The sequence below is a fragment of the Cydia pomonella genome, chromosome 16, assembly GCF_033807575.1.
Source record: "Cydia pomonella isolate Wapato2018A chromosome 16, ilCydPomo1, whole genome shotgun sequence".
Lineage (NCBI taxonomy): Eukaryota > Metazoa > Arthropoda > Insecta > Lepidoptera > Tortricidae > Cydia > Cydia pomonella.
Window position 1 is genome coordinate 12,383,252 of NC_084718.1, and position 15,035 is coordinate 12,398,286.

The 15,035-nt window shown below is 37.9% G+C and overlaps 1 protein-coding gene and 1 long non-coding RNA gene across 2 annotated transcripts in view; one reads left to right on the top strand and one right to left on the bottom strand.

Annotated features, from left to right (window-relative positions):
* LOC133526354 (probable G-protein coupled receptor CG31760) overlaps positions 1-12,112 on the bottom strand; it is a 146,148-nt gene extending 134,036 nt beyond the window's left edge. The window contains exon 1 of the mRNA XM_061862944.1: positions 11,464-12,112. The gene's annotated coding sequence lies outside the window, so the exon portion shown is untranslated. The remainder of the gene's footprint in view (positions 1-11,463) is intronic.
* Positions 4,949-8,381, top strand: LOC133526366 (uncharacterized). The gene is made up of 2 exons (XR_009800720.1): positions 4,949-6,104; positions 7,752-8,381. It is a non-coding gene; the product is annotated as an uncharacterized LOC133526366 (long non-coding RNA).
* Positions 12,113-15,035: the final 2,923 nt, after the last annotated feature.

A 15,035-nucleotide genomic window follows, 5' to 3' on the forward strand; every position in this document is an offset into this window, starting at 1 on the left:
CTAAAGAAATTCTATGTCCATTTAAGTATTCAATTTCTTCAAAGTAAATAGCTTCTTGAAAACAAGGTTCAAAATTCCATAGCAAAATAAATCGATATCACAAAGTAAATTATTGTCCACAAGGTTGAAAATAACTTTAAAAGTACTCACGGTTCACACTTGACACACTCACTCAACATTTGACACTGACGTCACACTCCGCTGATCTCCTTTTCCAGTTGCTGGTACTAGATGGCGCCACTTGACCTCTCTAAACTGCTGCAACTCGTATCCGCTTCCGTTTTTAGCTTCGGCTACTCGTCGCTAGATGGCGCTAGTAATCCCAACTAGCTGGAACTCTACCCCGCCTTTTCAGAAGCGAACCTCTGCTAAGCACGGGACGAAGTGCACTGAACTTGCAAAAAGCCACGGACTTATCCGATTCGAGGGACCATGTATATTCGGTACTCTGGTCTCGAAAGGGAAAGCTCAAAATTAAACAACTCGTTTAATTATAAACAGTAGTTTGTTTATTTGGCTGTACTTAAACTCCACACAAATCACACAAAATACAAAACAAAATAATTACCTTATTAAATCCACGGTAGACAAGCGTTCGTTAGTTGTAAAAACAAAAAGTGCCATCTACCGGGAAATTGAGTAAGCTGTTTATACACCCTGTATACAAGAATTGCTCGTTTAAAGGTATAAGATAAATGTTACGGGTAATGTTAGAAGGTTAATTAAACTCAAGTTTACCTGAGTATACCTAGTATTACCCATCAAGCCTTATGGGAAAAGCCCGAAAATTAAATAAACTTAAATCTGTAATCGGCGTTACCCGTACAGATCTATGTTTACCAAACATTGGGAGAGTAATGTCAGAATTGATGATGCAACACCTAACATTACCCAGCCAGTGTTGGGTAGACCTAGATGTGTACGGGTAATCGCCGAATACAGATTATAATGTTGTTTAAATTTACATTAGGTACCCGTAACATATATACTAGTAGTCCGTTCTGTTATTTAACGAAAATATGTCAAACTTCCCAAAGTAATCTTTTAAAGAAGGTGTTTTTTGAAGCAAAGTACCTGACTATAAACAGCGGGGGAAAAGCCCGTTCAGCAAAGGAGCTATGGCGCCCGGGCCCTCGGGCAAATGCACCGGCGACCTGAATCGCGTTACGTTGAAAGGCGCGATTATGCAAGACTTCGGTGCAATGCTATTAAAAGTAAGCACGATGTAAGTTTTCCTGGAGCGCAGAAAAAAAGTAAAGAATTTGCGTGTGATTTTTCTATGATGACGCAATAAATATATGAATATTTGTGCAAGAAAGACCTGTTACAAATTTGTAAAGGTTTACGTACTTTACAGAACCTAGACCATTTCAGTGGTAGGTAGGTGACTATTCCTCACGCTTACAAAATATTGACTACCCATAATTATAATATATGCAAGAACGTACGAACATTTTTAACGCCATTCCAAGTAGGAAATACCTAGGAAGGTACATTATAAACTAATCTAGAAGGCCAACCCAAACCTAAGAGTTATTATGCTCTATTATAATTATCTATGATCTCTGTCCATTATAATTATATTTGTACTTAATCAATCCTATATTTTTATTAGATATTTCTTGTCATTACAGTTGCAGCTGCATTACTGATGTATCTGTCGATTACGTTGGTAAATGAGTAACCTGAGTAATTTTCACGGAATGAACATCATAATCACGGCAGTAATGCGGCGGCGAACGTCACTCATCTTATCAAGGAAATTGTCAGATACAGCTACAGTTGACATCCAAACGTTACCTTCAATCAGTCGATTTATAGAAAGACATTTTTCAATAATGTGGCATTTCGATGTTTTCAAAAACAGCCTGCTATTTGCCTATTTTATTTTTCATGTTTTTTAATTACGTGTTTAATCCATTTTGGTCGTCCCAGGCTGCTTAATGTAATTTAACAAATGTTATTAGATTATAATACATTTATTTTCTTTTGACGTGTCGCGGTCTAAATTTTGCATGAAGCTCGGATGATCGGTGGAGCGTCTATCATTTAATTAGTAGGTTGGTTAAGTCTACCTACCTGCCTTTGAAACAATGTGCAGAAGAGCGTGTATTACCTCAGTTGTAGGAAAGGCTGGAATTACGAAAGGTAGCTCTGTTTATTTATGTTCTGTTTGTGTTTTTCAGGTATTTCAAATTAGCAAAACAGACCGAACTCTAATGAATCTAATTGATTCGATGTAGGTTTAATAACATCGAATTCGAAATTTTTTATGCTGACTCTGTTCAAACTGAATTTGGACACCTGAGATATATTATTTTCTTTAGTACCTTATATACTAGCTAAGTAATGTGCTTCTACTTAAACCTCCAATAACCGTCAACTTTTTTTGCAAATTTAGAAAAATAAGTTAATGAGCTATTTCGATCCATTCTTATCCAAAATCTCTTATGTTGTAGTTAAAATGTAGAAAAGTAGATAATTTTAGTAATTATATGTTACTTGATTTTACTGTTATACAGAGAGATTGTCATCATCGTTTTATAATGATCACTATGCTTAGAGTTATAACTATAAGTCAGTTTACTAGTGTCTCCCGAGCGTCGGCGTCTCGACAACTCTATGGCTGCTGCTTGACGCAACGTTGGCGCAACTGCGCAGCGACGCCATTTTCCATAGCGCTGACTAGACGCCGACGATAAAAAAAACCTAGTGTGGGGTGGCCCTTACTAATAATAAGTGACCAATCTGCACACCGGGAAGCCAATCAAACCCCATGAATAGAGCATCCAAAAATCTCCGTTTTCATGTAGGTAATCAAAGGTTGCGCATTCCCAATTTACCGCGTTATGTTGTACAAAGTAAATATTTATCACCCCCAGTGACATTCGTTTTGAATATTTATAAAACTCCCAAGTAAACACGTGTGATTTTTTACGGTAGGTACCCGTGACCCGATCATTTGCATATAAAGTATTAGCGATCGGTCATAGGTAAAATTGCTTCTGGATATCATGAAGTCGAAATATGAACTATGACGACTAGGTACCTGTACCCCCAGTGTAAATTTATTCGATAGCGTGACGTGACGTACGCGTTTGCGTTAATCTCATTTTGATGGGATGAGCGGGATGGGAAATAATATTTAACAAACACAAAAAAGAAAAAAGACAAAAAAAAGGAAGTAAAGCATAATGGTAGAATTTTGCTTATAGGTTTTTTTAAGGTTGAATGCCAAGACGTGCCATAATTTGACGTTTAAAAACAAAAGAAGGTTGCCTTACAGGCCTAGGTGTGTAAGGCTGTATGAAATTCCTTTACATATCATCTTCACTCATCGCACCTGATATGTGGTATTTCCGGAACTAATTTGAAGTAAGTCATGTCAAAATTTCATTACAAGTTTGAGAAAAATAATTTCTATCGAATTGAGCAGCGCTGTAGCATAATTTTCAAATGTAGTAATGTATTAAATCTTTCATTATATATTCTTAAGTAACGATTAACAATACAATTTTCAACTCAATATTGCCAATTAAGCTATTGTATTGTATTGTATTGTATTCGGGCGATTTTTCCGCAACTCGACGACTTGCGCCTATTTTGCGTGATATGTTGGGGGTGGGCTAGTCCTGCCAGCCCAGCTCCTCGAGGAATCCTATCAAACCTTTGATGTTGAGTAGGACCTCGGGGAGGTCTCTCGGAGATCCGAGATGTTTAGCCCTGTATGGAGTCACTCCGCTGCATTCCAGCACCACGTGAGAGGCTGTTTCTTCTGTCTCCATGCGACCTCGGCACAGGGGACTGTCTGTGACACCTGTTGTGAAAAGATGTTTGTTAAATAGTCCATGACCTGTTATGACACTGGTTACCATACTCAGTCGGACCTTCCCTACTTGCAGGAGCGCCCTTGTGAGTTTTCCGTTGATGCCAGGCATGGCTTCTTTTGCCTGTCTGCATCCAGTCTGGTTCAGCCAGTGTTCTGTGTGTAGTTTCCCTGTACGTGCCAGCAGCATTGAGCGTACCTTGCTAAATGGTATCGGAAGAATCGGTTCCGGACCAATCGCCCCCGCATACGATCCTTGCCTGGCGAGCTCGTCCGCAGCATCGTTACCTCGGGATCCACTGTGTCCCTTGATCCATTGTAGGGTGATCTTGTTATTATGACTTACCTCCATTAGTCGTTCGTGGCATTCGTGTATAAGTTTGGATGTAACTATATGGCTATTTAGAGCCATTAAGACTGCTCTACTGTCGGAGAGTATGCGGATGGAGGATCCTACTACCTTCCTTGCAGTGATGGCAGCCGCCGCGTTTATGATGCCCATGCACTCAGCTTGGAATACCGAGTTATGGGCTCCTAGCGGAGTGGTGATTGACATGTTCAGGTCTTCTGAGAAGGTTCCAGAGCCCGATCCGCTGTCTGTTTTGGACCCATCAGTGAAGATTCTCAGCTCCCGGGGATTGAGTCCTTCATGATTGTCGTCCTCATATAACTGTATTTTGTACCTTTTATCGAAGATAGCTTGTTTATGAATCCGGTCCGTGCCTGACCTAAGCACTGGAAATTCGTCATACACCTTTTCCAGGCATTTTGTGTGAAGAGCTCCTGTGATGTTAGACCATATCTTGAGGGTTCGCAACCTTACCGCTGAGAGACTGGCCTCTTGCTGTATGTGTAGGTGCAGCGGTGGAAGGTTTAGCATGACCTCCATGGCTGCAGTCGGGGTAGACCTCGTGCAGCCAGTGGTGGCCGCGCATGCGAGCCTTTGAAGTCTTTGTAGTTTGTCTCGTACGTTGCCTAGGTTTGTTCTTGGCCACCAAACCAGAGCACCGTAACAGAGTAAGGGGCGGATTATCGTCTTATAGAGCCAGAGGGTAATTTTCGGGTTGAGTCCCCACCTCTTACCAATCATCCTTCTGCACTGCCAGAAGACAACTCCCAATTAAGCTAATTGAAGTGTAAAACGTAACGGAACAGTTAGTTGATGCAAAGAAAATTTGTCTCGTCAAAACTACAATATTGTATTGTCTCAGAATTGCTTTATGACATCAAGTTCTACGAAGAACTAAACTTGTAATATGAATTCAAACTTTATTCCGAGCACTGAAAACAAAAACAAGTACTGACAAACGGCCCGATTCGCACTTTAAGATACGTCAAACATATCCAATCCATATCGTATCTTTAGGAAATATCAGCGCGCCAAGCGGGGCGTTTTGGAGACTCAAAATCCCATACAAAATGAGATTTAACGCAAACGCGTTTGTCACGTTTCGTTATCGAATAAATTTACACTAGGGGTACTGGTCACGAGTTCGTCCTCATAGAACCTAATGATGAAAAGAAAATTATCAAAAGCAAATAAAGGCAGGTAAAATTTAATAACACATTTATTAAAAATGCTTGATACGAGTATAAGATCTATGTGAACAAGCTCTATCAAAATAGCTCACTGCGAAATATTAATTAAAACGTAGTAGCACCCCAAAGCATAACAACAGCAACATCCACCTTATAACCTCTACAGGAAATGAAATCGTCTATGTGAATCGAAATTAAAATGAACGAGCGGCTGCACATCGAATTGCGGATTGATTGCGGAGAGTCGGTCACGTTTAGGCTTATACATAGTTATAGAAAAATAAGCACTTTTATTGGTCCAGTTTTTAGCGTTTAACATATAAGTTTTATTTTCATCGTGACCACTAAACATAACTTTCTTATTAACTTGTAAAATATAAATACTGCATAAAGGCCACGTAGCTAAGCAACCTTACGACACTACACAATAGAAGGTAAATCACCAAAAATTGACAAAAACCTAGTACTTGGAAGTCGACAGACATAACGTCAGACAATGAAACCAAATTATGCATTTAAAACCATACACAAAAAGAAGTTAAGGGCTTCGAATAAGTATCAGATTTTTGGTAATTTCGGAAAAAAACATTAAAAAAATCGTATCTCCAGAACAGAGGCTCCTAGGACCAAGATAACAAAGACGGAAAGGAAGGAAATTACACCACCTACACCCCAAAAATTTTTGATGGATCATGTGCCAAACACCTGTATAGGTGTTACTGCTTAAAACTCGAAAGATGTTAGCCTTCTTTAAATTATTAATCTAGAACTTGATGTTTAGAATAGGTAGATCTGAGGCTGGATTATTTAATACTTGTCTAAGATATTGATATAAGAGCCAAGCGCATGACCTTTCTAACTATGTATGTATTATGTATTGTACCTACAGCTAGGTGATTCATTCGTTCAATCTTGCAAATTGATTTGAACTTGTGTTATTTGTCAGCATGCACTCGATGCACTGCCCGTAATTGCTTTTGTGCGCACTATTGCATCCTAGATTGATAAACTACGTAAATATGTGTAGTGCCAGTGATATACTAACAATATAGGACGGAATACATTGTAATGTAGGGATACGTAATTGGGTCGGTCTTTTACCTTTTTACGGCTAAACTAAATAGAGAAAGAGCATAGACGAGGGACTTGATTTCTACAAGAAAACTGTTAGACGGAATAAAATGAATGGATTGGAAGAAGTGAGGTAGACCAAAGAAAAGTTGGAGACTATTCGAGCGACGATAAGAACAGAGAGGATATGAATGAAGAGTTGATGGACGACAATGAGATACAGAAGACAAAAACATGCTCCGCTGAACCCAATCAAAAGTTTAAGCCAGTAATGATATTTTGAAAACAACTCTAGAGAGGAAACAATGACGGGCGAAGTCTCGAACACAGGTCCTCTGTTTACGAAGAAAGTGTTCGACGACATTTCATGAGCAAATGTTAGAAGTTCAAGAAACTCAGCTCAAATTTAGATTAAGGATAGGAAATGGTACATTTTATTGCAAGTGTCTTTATATACGAGTCCCGAGATGTCTTGTTATAAAAGACACGAGACACACAATGGCCCTTGCACATTTACAATAAACGGTGTTTTTTTAAAGCGCAGTAGTTTCAGAAAACAGTTTTTAAAATGGCGAAGCGTTTTTTGGATCACAATATGGCTACGATAAATTTAACTCGCTAAGTCGCTACGCTCGTGGTTCGAAAAGTTGAACCTTGAGCGTTGCGGGCTTCAAAGTACGAGGGTTAAACAAATATTGCCACCGTCTGCAATAATGACAAAATGTTACCAACGCGTAGAAAATACTAACTGTAAAACGACAAACATAATCAATCCAAATGAACGTTATTAAAAAAATATCATCATTTAAAAGTCAATTCTACCAGCTAACCAAAGGAAACAACTCAAAATTTGCATCAAATATCTTTGTCTCTTGTGGATAAAATGCAACTTTCTAATCAGTTTTAAACCATCAAGAGAGCTTTTACGAGCTGGTGTGGTGAAAAGATTTTGATCATCCAAACGATGTAATCCGTCCTCGCTTTACCGCAAAATTTACAAACACCTTGGTTGGTTGGTATGTAAGTACATTTCCCCGCCGGGCACAGATGGGAATAGGCGCTACATACAAATCATTTCCATCTCTGCCCGCCTCTTGTATGGCGGTGATCACGAGGGGGAGATCACAAATGGGAATACACCATCCAAATAAGAAACTGTTTAAAAGTGATTTATGGTTTATTGTCTGTGTCCAATAATAAGTACGCATATTTCTTAATGTTCTACTCGAGGATACGCCTGCCAACGACGCGCCTTGATGGCTAACATTAAAACATTTCTAAATAACCCAATTACACTTCAGCGTCTCTTTTTCAGGAAGAACAAAATTACGTCTTTGTATTCTGCGCCTCGGGAGCAACGAGTAAGAAAATATTGAAAAACGAAAATAAAGGAAGGTAAAATGTAATATTACTGTCAGAAAGATCATTAGTTGTGACTAATGATGCTTAATGATGATTGTCTTTTCCTCATTCATCATATACCTTATACTTACATTTATTTACAGACACCAACCGGCGCAGACACACAGGGCAGACTCCGTGGACACTAAAGGAGGCAGTTAGCAACGATTGTCATCTTGTCTACGCACCCTGGGATAGCAGTAGGGTTGCTAAGACAAAACTATGACTTTATGACAAGCCCATATCGCACGCACACATACTCGTACTTATTTACCCATTCACCACTCAGCCCTATTGTTTGTCTAGAATGTGTGTGTAAACATGAGGAAAACGGCGTGTTAAGAAATCACAGCATTATCTAGCGACCCTGACTCTGCCTATCTACGAACTCTGTGGTTTAATCTACTTGCAGCAAGCTCAGGAGTGTATCGAATTTTATTTTAGTATATTACTCGTACCGTCCACTTTTCTAGATTTCTAACCGGTGTACATTATTGTGGTCATATCTTTAGAATCACGTCGAATATATATTGATTTGAACGAGTTTTGTACCTACCTTTCGCAGATCTAAGTATTAGGATTAGGTATTTAGTTACCAATACCGGCTTCTAATCCTTGTATCACTGTGATTATTACTGATCTCCGATCGCCGTCTGTTACCTATAGTTCTCAGTCTCGTCCTGCAATTTTAAAGTTCGCCTAGAATGCGTCGTAAGTGCACATGCTAGATTCAGTGTTGGCCGAAACGTTAATGGAATTGACCATTACAAATTGAAGCGTAAACTGTAACCGTCCGTTGCGGTTTACGGTTCAATTTGTAATAAACAGTTCGAGACCTGTTAATGGGCTTATACACATAAGGAGGTGATAATGTGTTAAAAGTTTACAACGCCAACGACGTCACGGGCGTAGGGTAGACGCGTTTATATTTATATATCGTCGACTCGACCCTTCTGATATCATAAATTGTATTCATATAATAGTTGTGGATAACTACTTATTACTAGGCCAACTTTATCTGCTTTACATATTTAGATACTTAACAACTACCGACCTAAAATATTTTGTAATTTGATTGTACCTTAAATTAAATCAGATTAATCAAAGTTTAAATTGAGGTCCTTGTTAATGATCAAAAACATAAACAAATATTGTTTTTCTGTGGCTACCTACAGATACCGTAATTCACGGTATCTATAGTGGTATAAGTAAGTAATTATTTACAATACTTACCTACAGAAAGAAAATTAATTAACAAAATTGCTAAAAACGAGTAAACTTAGGTATATAATTAGGGTTAGGATTCTCGTGGCATTTAGCACAAGAAATGCAGTTAAACCGCTATTATATACTTTTTATTAGTTAAAGATTAATTCACAAGAGTACGAGGCGAGCACAATACAAATTTCGCACCAGTTCTTAGAAATCCTGTAGTTTTAATAACAAAACTTCCGTGAAACACAGGCTTATTAAATACATCGACTTAACATACCTACGTGAGTGACCCGTTTTAATATATTCCATAGTCCTGTAGATTTGTAAACCAGTACTAAAAAACGACTCTAACCATTTCGATAAAATATACTATATATAGGTTTTCAGAAATGAAACATCGATTTAGCTATAATAACGTCATATTTATAAAAAACTTAAAAAAGTCATTTGAATCAATTAATTTGTTCATTTTACTACAGCTATTATTTCTCAGTGAGTTTTTGTTGTAATTAATTCACGATTTTGTTCATTGCACACAAAGTAATTATAGGTAAGATGCTTAATAAGATATGTCGTTTTCATAAAACTCCGTGCCTTGAACACAACTGTAAACCCAATAATGTAATAAAATCGAACGAAGGTTGATCAATAATTCAGTTAAGTTTTGATTGGCCCCCTTTCCAACCCTAGGAAGACCGCGCTACTAGCTGACTTTATTAGTATTTTATCCACATGTGGGAAAGTAATCTGATGCAAATTTTGAGTTTTGTGCTCATATGGGCTGATAAAATTGACTTTTAAGTGATGATTTTGAATGATAAATCTTTAAAAACGTATATTTGAATTATATTTGTAAGATTTCACAGTTAGTATTTTCCTCGCGTAAGCGTGGTGAGAAATTGTGTTTCACTCGGGAGTAAAGTTTGTTTAAAACAACGCAACGCTCAAGATTCCACTTTTCGAACTACAGGCGAGCGTAGAGAACAATTTTGGAATATTTCGCTTGTTTGGATATCAATATTAGCACTAGACAATAACTTTGTCCCCTTGTTAAACCAATAACTATTCCCATTAACATGTTTAGGTATCTTGTGAATACATACAAGATTTGAGATTTTTGTGAATAATATATTATTACTAACAACAGACAACTGCAAGGAATAATTCGTTTCTTAATAGTAAGTTCTTATTTTACTTAAGTTACTGTTACTATACAAAAATTCCATTGAATAAAGTCTATCTACCTGTCAACGGTTCAGTAAGTTGTCACTTATTTAAAAAAACGGCCAAGAGCATGACGGGCCACTCAGTGTGGGCCAACTCAAAAACGGCTGAACCGAAAAGGTTCGCTATAGTTTTCCTTGAAAGTCTTTACTCGTACTAAGCTTTACTTTCGCGATTTTGTCATATTTTTTGGACCCATGGTTCAAAAGTTGGAGGGCGGGGATAATTATTCTTCTTTCGTAGCGATTATTTCCAAAAATCTTACGTTTATCAAAAAAACGGTTCGTGAAAACCCATATTCGTTTGGAATGACATATCCAACAATACCCTACACTATAGGGTTGAACCGAAAAAAAAAACATCCCCACTTTTCGAGTAGGGGGACCCACTCTAAAATAAAACAGTTATCTAGTTTTTATTTTACGACTTTGCCGGCGTAACTTATTATATATTCGTATCAAATTTTAGCTTTCTAGCTCAGCTAACCATCACGCAGCAAAGCTGCGGACGGACAGACGGACAGACAGCCAGACAGACAGACGGGCATGGCGTAATTATAAGGGTTCTTAGTTGACTATGGAACCCTAAAAACGATAAATTGTCATCATCATCATAGCGAAGAAGTCGCCTTGTCCCGGCTTTTTGCCTCGGCTCATGCGGCTAATATGTATCCTGATAACGGGTCACTCACGTCGTTTTCAATATATTTTCCCGACGTTTGACCCGTGAGCGTGAGTGACTCGCTTGGTGTAAATATATATTTAATATTAGTGTCCGAGTCTCTCGGGAATTTTATAGTTAAAATCTCAGATTATACCTATTTTTCAGTGTAAATCCAAAATAAGCTTTGGAACAGTTTTTTGTGTTTGACAACCCTGATTTTCATTTCGTCGTCTAACCAGACGTTAACAATACAATTTCATAAAATATGTTTAACTTAATTTAAAGTTGGACAGTCATTTAAAATTTTATTAGGTTCTGAAATGATTGAGATATTAAAATAGAATGTGGCATTTCATTTAAATTCCTCGACGTACTTACCTGCTATTGGTGCGTCCCTGGCGAGTCGGTTAGATAACGCCACGCTCCAGGCTCCCAGGCCAAAGGTCGTAACCTTTAACCAGCGGCCCTCTTCAAAACAAAAACACCAATCGATAATGACAAGAAAATAATAAAAATATACTTACGCCGAAATCCGTCGCAGCTCCTGTCGCGATGTGATTTACTGTCCTCTCTTAGCACCACTAATCGTTCGCTTATGTATTCGATTTGTCAACATAACACTTTATCACTTAAAAGGTCCCGATATTTAATTGCATCACTCGACTGTTTGATTGGCTCTCTGTGCCGCTCGGTTATTTAATCATTTTGCATGAAACGGTTCTGCCGGTAGCGCGGCAGGCGACGCGCGGTCTCCTCCGCTGTTCCCTGAAAACTGAAAGAGAAAAGCCTGAAGCCTACGGGAAACTGGAGCCTGGGAACGAAAAACGTTGAGCGTCTGAGAGGACCCGGGACATACTGCCGGCTTGCTCACTCGTGGTGACTCAGTCGTGAGTCAGAGTAGGATTAACGGATTCCTAGGTTCACTCGCCGAGCGGCGGTGCGCTCCGAAGTTAGTCGGTAACGGGCGCTCGCTAGCGAAAGCTCAATGAACAACGACAATTCATTACATCAGTAGGTATATGAAAATGACAATTCTGAGATGCTTTTAGTGCCCTTCCGTTGAGGCGGTTTAGCTTGAAGTGCACGACTTCGTTTATCATATTCAAGCTCTTTTCTCGCGGTGGGAATGTTCCTTCTTTGAATGCGCAACTATGCGCTACACTAAACTTATTAGCTCGCCTTTATTGCAGAGACGTATTTTTTAACTTTATTATTAGGTACTTTTATATAGGGTACGGGCAATTAAGGCATGTTGGCATTTTGGATAACAAATATTGGAAATATCTTTTATCTACACCGTGTTTTTATTGAATTCCGTTAACTCCGGCGTATGGGTAAGTACGTTTACTAAGTAAGTAAGGAAACTAAATGGCATAGTTATTTTTAAAAATATAAATATATTGTATATTTTTTATTTTCTAAAAAGTAATTAAATGTTGCCGGATCCCTTTCTTTCGCATAATTATCGAAAGTCATAATGTAATGATAGTCATATTATCATTAGTCATAACTCTGAAACTTCTCAGGAATTTCCTCAGGTTATCCTATAGATAGGTTAGGTTAGGTTTGGTTTGTTTTATGACAATCCAGAAATGTTACGCGTTTCTGAGAAAAACCAAATTATGGTTAACGAAAATGCGGACAAACAATACATTATGAGTTAAACTTTATGGGAAACAATAGAGACCCAAATGTTGCATGTTGTTGTAACTTTGTTGTACAACGAGCATTACATTTAATATAAGTAACAAAACAATTGAAAACTGTGAAATATCAATGTCATTTCGAACATTAATCGTCCGAGATAGTAGGTACTTAGGTACGTTTAGTACCTAACTAGGTAGCACTCGTACTAAACACTAATCAATATGTAAACAGATCCTAAGGCAAGTATATACCTACGCTTTTAATGGCCTTATAAGATAAAAATAGATTATTGATTATCTCCGAAATGGAGTTCATTACAATATCGGTGTCTTTGAGAAACTTACTTGATTTGAGCTCATCAATGCACCCTTGAAATTAACGGAAGTAAAAAAAAACACGGTGTATATGATAAGTTTTGTGTAAACAAAAAAGACATTGTTTAGTCGTGGTAGCCAATAATCATAAAATTGGAGATTATACTGTAGTTACAAGTACATTTAATGTCCTCAACGTTTCATTGACACCTCAACACCGATAACCATGTTATTCACGAATTAAGCTAGGCAAGTTACCTACCTCTAAGTTAGGTTAGGTTAGGTTAGTTAGTTAGTTAGGTTACCTCTAACTCGTAACGTGTACAAGTACCAAGATAGGATTTTTCAGCTATATGGCCTGTATGTACGTATTAGGTACCTAAATGTTTTGACGAAGAAGTTTCAATTACTAACTTAAGTTATATTTCTCACTAGATCCATTTTGGATCTATGGACTGGATCTATCGAGAATGAAGGTGTAACTGTCCAATAATGCATTTAGAGAACATAAACTTTATGAACCCGAGCTGCAATAAAGGCAAGTAGCCCCCACGTACAAAGTTACGCGTCGTAGTCGTAAATCGGAGTTACTCAACTTTACGGCTTTAATAAGTGCACAAATTCTGGAAAACTGAAAAATATACACTATAAGTAGGTAATTTATTTTTTTATTTCTTTTTAGGTTGAAATTTTTCTGTTGGCGTTGGCGATTAATTGTTTCTGTGATGAAGTGGTCCAGCCGCGAAAGCTGCGGACTTTCGTTCAAAATTTTCAACATAACCTTGGGCATCGGACATCTTTATCATCTCAAGTGTTACTACTTGCAGTGTTGTCATTTGCAGCCTGTGCTGTGCTATCAAAATCGCTGCCAACTTAGCTTGGTCTAATTCTACCAGCTCTCCAGCTACTTATAAAAATACGGTGCGGCAATTTATTGCGTGGGATGTTTTTGAGGATTTTTGACCGCCCATTTTGAAATATAAAATCAATCAATAAAATAAGCATAATGAGTATAAATATTTTCAACGATATTTGAAAAGTTTTGAGATAGATGTAGGTATCTATACTATCTATGTACAATATATGAAGATATTTATGGAAAATCTACACGTTTGATAATGTTTACCTACCTACCTACCTAATTTCAATTCAACTTAATTAGGTTAGGTCAATACCTATTATGCAGGTTACCGACCCTCATAGGATTAGACAGTAGCCTGTGTTTTGAAGACGATCCTATAGATTAGGAAGCGTTATCTGGATATTTATCAGCTTTGCTGTGAGCAAACATGTTTATACTTACACTTTTAGGCCATCGGGTATAGGTGTATCTACCAGTAGAAAAATGTTAGTGGTAAGTAAATAACTTTACCTATTATACCTACTTTAAATGGGGTTCTGAATTGGAAATACAACAACAATGGTCCTATTGGACATGCGCAAAGTTGATGGTGGGGGAAATACAAACAACGTGAAAATATGAACTTTCGTACGGAGTCGCGAAGATGTCTTCGTACCTACTATTTGGCAGCTACCGACTGCCAAATAAGCAATATGACCCACATCTACTAGAGCGGCGCCATCCAGTCATGCAAGAGCGAATACGTATAATCATCAGTATCAGTTAGGGCCAGTGGACAAATACTTACTTAATCCAAATATAGTTCGTGACATCCACGATGACGCGCAGATTTGTCAAATGTAACCTTAAATAACATGACATTAAGAGTCAAGGCACGCGTCTTCGTGAATGACACGATCTATAAATAGTACTTAACACATCTTTATCTTTATTTGTATGATAACAAAGGCGTGTAACGATTGGCCGTCTGCAGACTGTACCTACAAGAATATATGAATATGCAAGAGTGATAGAGAGGCAGATAAGGAAATTTCGATGTCTCGGTAGGCCCTCTGATATCGCGAGAGATGGTACCTAACTACCTACTGCTAGTCAGACCAAGCTAAGTTGGCGCCGATTTTGATAGCACAGACTGTGCAAGGGTTAAGTAAGCGTCATAATTTCATAGATGCTTGACGTTTAAAATACCACTACCTTGGTCTGACTATCTACATTTTTATGATTCCTATAGGAGGCAAACGAGCCATTACCAACCAGTCATTATTAATCAATT